Source organism: Loxodonta africana, chromosome 3 (assembly GCF_030014295.1).
Source record: "Loxodonta africana isolate mLoxAfr1 chromosome 3, mLoxAfr1.hap2, whole genome shotgun sequence".
NCBI lineage: Eukaryota > Metazoa > Chordata > Mammalia > Proboscidea > Elephantidae > Loxodonta > Loxodonta africana.
In genome coordinates, this window is record NC_087344.1 from 134,607,775 (window position 1) to 134,617,796 (window position 10,022).

General features: G+C 41.2%; 1 pseudogene; it reads right to left on the reverse strand.

Moving 5' to 3' along the window:
• Positions 1-1,428: 1,428 nt before the first annotated feature.
• LOC104846016 (guanylate-binding protein 4-like) lies at positions 1,429-7,519 on the reverse strand (annotated as a pseudogene).
• Positions 7,520-10,022: the final 2,503 nt, after the last annotated feature.

A 10,022-nucleotide genomic window follows, 5' to 3' on the forward strand; every position in this document is an offset into this window, starting at 1 on the left:
GAGGAAGCAAAGTTGTTTTAAGATGTCTGTTGTCTTATTTATATGGTGTTGCTGTAACAGAAATACCACAAGTGGATGGCTTTAACGAAGAGAAATTTATTTCTTCACAGTAAAGTAGGCTAAAAGTCCAAATTCAAGCCGTCAACTACAGGGGAAGGCTTTCTTTCTCTGTCCTCCTTTTCATCTAACTTCCCTCAGATTAAGAGCTTCTCCTCGCATGGACCCAGGGTCCAAAGGACACGCTCTGCTCCAGGCACTGTTTTCATGTTTGTATGAGGTCCCCCGTCTCTCTGCTAGCTTCTCTCTTTTATAATTCAAGAGATTCCATCAAGACACAATCCAATCTTGTAGATTTGAGTCTTGCCTCACTGACACAACTACCGCCCATCCTCTCTTATTAACATCGTAGAGGCAGGATTTACAACATATGGGAAAGTCACACAATACCAAGAATCATGGACCAGCCAAATTGATACACACATTTTTGGGGGAACATAATTGAACCCATGACATCTCTATACTGTGTGAAAAGGCCCAGAGTCAAGAGGTAATATGTCCAGCTTGTGGAATTACAAGGAGTTCCTTTTAGCCACAGCAGAGTCTAAAGCACTCTACAGAAATTCCTAAAAAGTTAAGTAGACCCTAAAGACAAATTCTGCTTTTAATTCACCAATGTCATAATTTTGGGGATTGAGTTTAGAGACCATTCCAGCAAAATCACAGACTTTGTATCTATAAATTTATTAGGCATAGGGTGTCAAAGCCCTACTGAAAGGCCGTAATGAAGACAAAGTACGCATATGTCAAACTTTCCAGATCCTTGTTGTCATGAGCAGTCTTCTAGTTGAGATGACTGACCATATTTCTAGTGGCATTAAACACCTTCATTATGTCACAGAAATGTTCCCTTTCTATTATTATTCTTTCAGTTTTAATTTTAGCAACTGCTTATTTTGGGGGTAAGTAATAAATTAATACTGTATAAAATGTAAAATGAACAGGATACACAATGTAAAATTAGTTATCCTCCCACTCCTCAGATCAACTACCCAGGTCCACCCCACAGCTACTAGTTTGTATTTTTCCTGAGATAGATAATAACATATGCACACCTTCATTATTTTCCGAATTCAGTGGAAACAACTGTATACATTTTATGCGTCTTTATATTTTTCACGTTATGATAAATCTCAGATATTTTCTCAAATTAGTACAAGCCAAACCAAAACCAAACCCATTGCTGTCGAGTCAATTCTGACTCATAGTGACCCTACAGGACAGAGTAGAACTGCCCCGTACGGTTTCCAAGAAGTACCTGGTGGATTTGAACTGCCAACCTTTTGGTTATCAGCCATAGCTCTTAACCACTACACCACCAGGGTTTCCAAATTAGTACAAAGCTTCCCCTTTTCATATTAGTGTCTGTAGTGTCCTCCTTGGTAAGCCTGTCTCATGATTTATATGACTAGTACCCTGTTGCCCAGTTAGGGTCTGTGCCCTGGAGCAGTAGAGCCAATGAAACATACTCCAAGTCAGAAAGAGTGAGAAAGTTTATTTAGGAGATGTATACACACCACCAGAGACCCAACAGCAACACAGACTGTTCCTATGGAGTCCTAAAGAGCAATTTTGCATTACAGCTTATACAGAATTTTTACAAGGGTTAGAAGTGAAACGGGAAAATACTGCTTGAACATCCAGATGGTAGAATAGTTAACGTTTATGGGGACTGGTGAAACTCCTGTGAACTATAGCATAGCGTGCCTTGGGATTCTTTTCTCTCTGATTGTTCTCTCATGACGTTGTAAAAGTTTAAGATTAACCTATGTTTTCTCTCTAAAGATGAAAACAAGTGATATGATCTGGGAACCCAGGAGTCAGGAGACAGTGATATCAGAAGAACAAACTTCGATGACGCCAGAAGGGACCCTAAGAATACCTTGAAAAGCTCATCTGGCAGCTGGTTTGCAAGACTACCTCAAAGAGGAATTAAAAGTTCTCCAGATTCCTTGGACTTAGCCTTTCTTTCCCTATAAAACTCTCCAGCTGGCCCTTTTGGGGCAGACAGAATTTGGGAGGAACCTATCCCCTCTGTCTCTTGCATCAAGACCCCAAAACCCAAACCAGTGCCGTCGAGCCGATTCCGACTCATAGCGACCCTATAGGACAGAGTAGAACTGGCTCATAGAATTTCCAAGGAGCGCCTGGAGGTTGTCAAGCTGCCAACCCTTTGGTTAGCAGCCATAGATAGCACGTAAGCACTACACCACCAGGGTTTCCATCTCTTGCATACCAGTATTCAGTTAAAGCCTTCTTGCTGCTTACCCTCCCTCCTGTCTCAGTATTGGCTTTGCGGCAGGCGGCTGGAATCCCTAGTAACAGAAGTGTTTTTGTAGCCTGCAGATGGCATGGCTGGAGGAGTTATTAATTAGAAGATACTGAAAAGAGACTCGTTATCAGACTAAAGAGATACCTGCCAGTCATCTCCTTATCAGGCTAAAGATATACTTGTCAGACAGCTCGGCTCTGATTTCCCTGTAAACTGATTTCCGTGTGGGAGGTTGTAAATCACAGGTGCTTGGACAGAACAAAACAAAGTTGTTTGCATCAGATCATAACAAAGAACAAAGTCATTAGCATTAGGTCAAAAGAAAGTAATTAACAAAGGTAAGTGAAGGAAGAGGCAGGCAGAGGGAGGAGAATTTATAGGTTCCTCCTGGTGTTAGTCATGTCAAGCTCCCAGCCACCCATTATGAAAAGGAGAAAACATGCTGGGAACTATTAGGGTCACAATCCTACTGGAAATCCTGGTGGTGTTGTGGTTAAGTGCTGTGGCTGCTGACCAAAAGGTCTGCAGTTTGAATCCACCAGGTGCTCTGTACCCTACAGAGGAACTTTAGAGTTGATTCAGTCTTTTGGCACTACGACAATGCTGCAACAGATACCCTAGAACTTATGTCATTTGCTACTGGATAAATAAATTTATAACATAAATTCCTAGATGTAGACTTGCTGAATCAAAGGCATGTGTATTTAACGTTTTGATATATAATTGCACTGACTTACACTTTCACGAGCAAATATGAGAGATTGCCTGTTTCACCAAACACTTGCCAACTCCATGTCCTGTCAAAAATGGTCTTCTTTGCCTTTCCTAGAGGTGAAACAGGTACCTCATAATTTTACTTTGCACATCTTTATTATGAGCAAAATTAAACTTGCAATACATTTGCCTGTTTTTAGAATGGGGTTGTTGTTCTATTTGGAGCCCTGGTAGTGCAGTGGTTAAGAACTAACCAAAGGTTGCTAACCAAAAGGTTGGCAGTTCAAATCCACCAGCCACTTCTTAGAAACTCTATGGGGCAGTTCTACTCTGTCCTATAGGTTTGCTATGAGTCGGAATTTACTCGAAGGCAACAGGTTTGGTTTTTCTGTTGTTCTTTTTATCACTGGTTTTTAAGTGCTCATAATAAGCTAAAGAAATTGTCGCCATGTATGCGCTCCTTGGAAACCCTAAGAGGCAGTTCTACTCTGTCCAACAGGGTCACTATGAGTCAGAATTGACTCGACGGCAATGGGTTTTTATGTGATATAAACTACAAATATTTTCTTCATCTTTCCATTTGTGGTTTTGTTTTGCCTGTACCTTTTCTATAAATAATTTCATTATCTTCAACTTGTTTCCCATTTCGTATTTAATTAAATCAAAACTTAGTTTGAGGAACACAAACGTTGGTAATCTTTACTTTCATACTTTCCTTGAATGAAGCTAGTATGATTTTTTTTTTTAATGAGCCACTGTATAAAGGAAGCCTCGTTTTATGATTTCCCTAACAGAAATTCCACCCTATCTCTTATGTGACCTGAAAAGTCTCATCCTTGCCCTGAATAGTTTAGAAAAACTAGTACCCATTAGTGCTCCTCCTAACACATTGCCAAGTTGATCAGAGAACTTTGAAAATCCTGAGCATTCCTCGTTAGTTGTCTCAATCTCTTCTTTTAGTCGATGTATCTCTTTATTTAATTTCTCAGATTTCTTTTCAAATCCTTCTCTAAGCAGGTCTTATTGGACCTATAAAGGGTATTTTTTAAAACACAATTAGCAAGAGTCATGGTTTTGCATTTAACAATTTCATCAGGTGTAAGCATGTGTGTCTATTTCTCTCCCACCCTAGAGAGCTCTTGGATGAGTTTTTCCATTCTCTTCACACGTTTGAACCCATATATTGATAGTATCCGTGGTTGCAACCTTCCAAAAATTCCCTCACCACCATCTCACTGAGAGTGGGGAGCATTGTGGCTAGGGCATAATGTATTCCTGCCTAAAAAACGCCCTTTGGGAGGGAATGTATGTTTGATGCTAATTCTTAGTTCCAACTGAGCGAGCTTGGCCACACAAGTCTAACAAATAATGGGAACTGCTGACCCTGTATGGAAAACTGCTTATCAAGATCCAGGTCAGGACAATGAATGCATTTCACTCCTGGTTGCATGGGGTGACTCGGGCAGATTTGGAAACAAATGTAGCAAGTATTAGAGCTTTTTCACCCTTTATTTCATATCAGGCCAAATTTAATCTTTCAAGGCCTGATGGCTCTGTTTCAAGTCTCTTTGATATTGTACCAGGAAGCCTAATGACTATGGGACTAAGGTCATATTCAACAAGGGCACAATCATACTAACCTATAATCACAGCAAATGGCAGCCCATGCTCTGGGAGATATTATTTGTCCTCTACAGGATCTAACACTAAAGAAGGTGCTGGAGTTTTGGGAATTTAAGGAGTTCAGCAGGATCCAGATGGATTTCAGATTTTAGTAAACCAAATGTCTTATGTGTTTCCCTCTGAGACCATGTTTTTGCTTCAAATTTTGACCCTTCCCTCCTTTGGGTACCATTGCAGTGTCCCTCAGACACTGTTCAGGTCCAGGACACACTTACCTTCAGTTCATGCTCCAATATCATTTCCTGCTGTCTCAGAATGTTTTCTCTTTCTCTCTCCATCTTTTCTTTCAATTGCTCCATGTTTTCCTTGAAGAAACTCTCTTGAGCCTCCATCTTTTGCTGCTGCTCCTTCTCTTTCTGTTTCAGCAGCTCCTTTTCCTTCTCAACTGCCTCCATCTTGGCCCTCTCCGCTGTACCGCAAGGGTTGTAGAGAGGGAAGGAAACAGCAGGTCATGCCTGAGCTCTATCCTTTTGTGCTCAGAGATCAAAGTGACTTGAAAAAGGGAGAGTGCAACTCTCTGAATTATCCCTGTATCTATACCATCAAAGATACTCTTCTGAATGTGATAGGATAGGCCCTACTTACTGGAATGGGCATACAACCACTACTCCCTCTTGTTATTTTCAGACTCAGCAGTGTGTTCCACAGAAGAGAGAAAGCTCGTTATTTCAGAACATCTTCATCTCAGGTCAGTCACACGGTATTGCAGGAGTCTCTCCACCTGGTTGTGGGTTGAGCCCTGCCCCTGTACCTGCTCTGGCCTTCTCTCCAGCTGTGAGGGCTCTGTCTGACTGCAGGATGGATTCCTCTATTGCCACCTGTGACTGCAGGAAGATCTTGAAGACCTCGTTTGCCTGAGGAAACAAGGAGGATCAAAGACATGGCAGGCAGCAGAGGTCTAGTCCCTTAATGAGAAATTAATGTTCCATAAAACCCCAAATCTGATCATGAACAGTTTAAAACAAGCTTAGGTTCCCCAGAGCTTCCTTTCTTTCTGTGACCAAAGTATAAATTCCAAGTCCATTTGGGGGGCGTGAAAACCGTTCATCACAGCCTCCTTCCTAGATCTCCAGCCTCTTCTCCCAGTGGTGCTGGGCACCATCCACCCAGGTAATAGCCAACCAGACTTGTGTGCAGTTGTACAACCACATAACATATGTTGCTTTCATATATTTACACATTGTTTTTCTTCTTCCTGGATGCTGTTCTATACTTTCTTAACTAGGATAACATCTGTCAATACTTCAACTTGTATCACCTATCTCCTCTTGGAGGGGGCTTTCCTAGGATGCATTCCCAGTTTGGAATAGATGCCAAGTACACTGAGCTGCCCTCCTAGCTCCAACACTTCCTTTCTGTGTGTCCTTGAGCAACTTATAAACTTCCCTGTGTATCATATTTCTCAACTGTATAATGTGGATAATAGTAGTGATACTATAACAATGTTGTTGTTCTTAAGTGTCATTGAGTGGATTCTGACTCATATCAACCCCATGTGTCAGAGTAGAACTGCCCCACCACAATGTTTTCTAGGCTGTAATGTTTACAGAAGCAGATCACCAGGTCTTTATACAGTATATATTATATATACATTTGTATATACATATATTATATATATAATGAGAAAAGTATTAACCTGAGGGTTAATTTATAATCCAACAAAAGCCTCTAAGACCATGCCTGGTCTAAGACATGAGTGCTCAGTACGTGCTAGCCACTATATAATCATCATCCTCATCCTTGTTACTATCTGTGCAGAACATTATGGTGACCCTTATCACACCATATCCAACTGACTATCTCTCTATCTCAAAATGATCATGAGCTTCTTGAGAACAAAGATTGTTTCTCTAATATTGTATTTCCTGTAATTAGCATGGAGTCCATCAGTGGTGCAAACAGTTAAGCGATCAACTACTAACCAAAAGTTTGGTGGTTCAAATCCACTCAGAGGTGCCTCAGAACAAAGGCCTTGTGGTCTGAGAGATCACAGCCATTGCAAACCCTATGGAGCAGTTCTCCTCTGACACACATGGAGTTACCATGAGTTGGAGTCGACTTGATGGCAGCTGGTTTGGTTTTGGGCACTTAGCACAAAATAATCACATTGTTTGAAAATGCGAGTAATGTTATGTCATCTGGATTCCTGATTCTAATTCCTTTCTTTGGAAATAAATTTTTGTGGTTTCTTCAAGAGTTTCTAATTGTAGATGTAAAACTAAAAATGTAAAGAAATCACCATGCAATGCTTTTGCCCCACTACAGATGCTGTGGTCTTAGATTTTCAGTAGGACAAAGACCTCCTGCCTCCACTCTCCTGATCTTCCCTCCTCTGCCTTTTTCCTCGCATTAACTCCTTTCCTGGACACTCGCTCATAGTCCTGTTCAACCTTTTTTTTATGTCTAAGTAGAGACTGTATATTCTAGGAACAGAGAAAGTTCCTCTCGAAATACTTTCCATCAAGGGCTCTGAAAGCTGCTTGAGCTCAGTCTGCCAGTATTTCACAGATGCCTCTTCATTCTGCAGTACAAAGTCTTCTTTCTTTTTCTCTATTGTGCACTGCAGGGAAATGTCAAGAAACACAATAGAAAGAAGCTGTTAGAAGGGATGAACCAACTATGGTTCTTTTAGAAGAAGCAGGCTGACAGCCTCAGAGTGGAGCCAGGAGATTTGTGTTAGACATGGGTCAAGTTCAGCATATATAAAATGGTGGGTGTGGACGACATGAATTTTATGGTTTCTCTAGCTGTATAGTGTGGTTAACAGTGATCCAGCAATCACAATGAGTAATAGAAAAGTCAGTTTGGCCCGAAGGAGAGTTTCCTCAGAGAACGTGGGTGGCTGTGGATGAAAATGTTATCATGAAAAAGCAGCCCATGCGGTAATGACTTAAATGCACTCTGAGCTGACTTTGGAAAGCTTTATGAATTCTCTTAATTAGAATTTGATTGTGATTAAGAGTTCGGCTGCTAACCAAAAAGTCAGCATTTCAAATTCACCAGCTGCTCCTTGGAAACCCCATCAATCAGTTCTACTCTGTCCTATAGGGTCACTATGAGTTGGAATTGCACCAATTGCAATGGGTTTCTGATTTTCAAAAGTAGAGTTTTCCAGCTATTGTTAGAAGAGGAAGTCGGAGAGATTCAAGACAAGAGAAGGATCTGATGAATCATTGTTGATATGAAGGTGAAGTGGGGTTTCCCAGAACCTCCATTTGAGAGCAAAGCACAGAAGACACCCTAATTTTAGCTTGTGATACCCTGAGCACAGAACCCATACACTCTTACTGACCTTCTGAAATAAAAAACTGTGAGGTGATAAGTGTATGAATGCTAAAAAAATAGGTCATAGTAATTCGTTGTACAGAAATAAAAAATGAAGTGCACATCTTCTAGAAAAAAAAGGGAATGGCAACCCTGTAGAGCTCTGTCACTCCCTGCAATCTAGGCTTCTTCTACCACATGAAACACATGAAACATGGAGTTAAAAAAGTGAACAGGAATCAGGAATGATAAGTGCTAAACAAGTACCATGAGCTATTTCTGGAACTCCTGATTTTCATCCTAAGGAGTGCTCCATGAAGAGTGTAATGGCTTCCCCTCACAGGCTGTGTGCACGTCTAGCAGCTCCTGGAGCGTGTCTGTGGGGAGCTTCATGCACTGAGCATTCTGCTTGCTGTAGTTGTCAGCTGCCTTCTGCACAGGCACCAAGTTCTCCTGCTGGTGCAGAGTTGTTACCGCATTCTCCAAACAAGGCACCATTCCACTGATGATGGCACCCACATAGGTCTCCACCAGAGTCCCCAACCCTGAATGAGCCAGGAAATTAACAAATTTAGGGATAAGTATCAAGTTCTCTCTCACTGTTTTAGAAATTTTAGTGATCAGCATTCTAAATTTAATGTGAACTTTTCTTCTTTTTCTTTCCCTTCTTTTTCTTTTTTTATGAATCCATCTCCTTCAAGTAACATCACTTTTCCTCCTATTTTTTCTTTCTTTAATGATTCTCCATTTCGTGACTAGATAAAATTGGAGTATTGATCACAACTAATATCTTTTCCAGTGTTTGCTGGAAAGATACTTTCCTATTTAAATAAAATAAAAAGTGTATATTAGATAGGCAAAGTAATTACATAATTTGTGGGGTCAATTCCAAAAGAAAATACAAGTTCTTTCTGGAAAAAAAATTCAAGATGGCAACACAGAGCATTAAACAAAGTGTGGAAACATCTCAGCAGAGATATTGCACAACTGCACCGGTCACATGCTCATGAAGACCGCCTTGCAGGTAGATTATATTTAACTTTGTTTTTCAAAATCTCAATGGACTTGGAGGGACTCATGGCCCGCTATGTATGTTCTGATTTGTGTAATTTTACAAAGTATATATTCTACCCTGAAAAGCATTTGTATCCCATACAATTTCTCCACGTAACACAGATATATTCTCTCCTTAATAGCAGTTTGTGTCTATACGATTAGTGGATTATTTTCTTGAGATATATTTGGCCTCAATAAACCCTCAGGTAGAGAGAAAATAATTAAGAAACACGCATTACTATGTGTGACATGAACATCTGCTTCTCTACATTCATATACAAACGCAGAATTACAGACAAACTCACAGAACAATCACAGCTTCACCACACGCACTGATCTGCAGAAAGACATGCTTCGGGGCAAAGGTGACTCACAGTCCCTGGTGACAATGATTCCCTTTCTCAGGGTCTTGGTCTTTGCATGGGTAAAGATATAGGAATAAAAGTTCTTTGCTTGCACCCAGAAGTAGAGCCTAGAAAAGGAATAAATTCACAATTGGGAGAAAAGATAATCTCCCAGCTTCGCTAACCTGGGGAGCTCAGGACAGAAGCAGCTCCCATCCAGGCATAAACAGTCCGTGGACTTTGAATACCTTTCCCCTCTGCAAGGACCTGTGTGGGCCTATTTCAGGAGAATAGGCCCTTGTTGGCAGACTGCAACTATTTCAGCTGTGCAGTGGAGAGAGGGGTGTTTGAAGTTTGATACCACTTTGCCTTTTAAACAGGGTCCTCACCTACCCGCATCAGGTGCCTAAGGACTGGTGGTTCCATGCAGGTCACACAGCCACCTGTGACAGGGTTCCAAGGATAACTGATACCTCCCATTCCTTAAAACCAAAAGCATTGGGTTCCCCAGGTCCGTCTGCAGAACCCAGCGATCTGTGCACTTTAGGGAGCAGGGACACGCTCTCTTTACAGACACTCAGAGGACAGTGCTCAGCCCCCTGCCTTGTTCAGAGCATTACCCCTGATGCAAC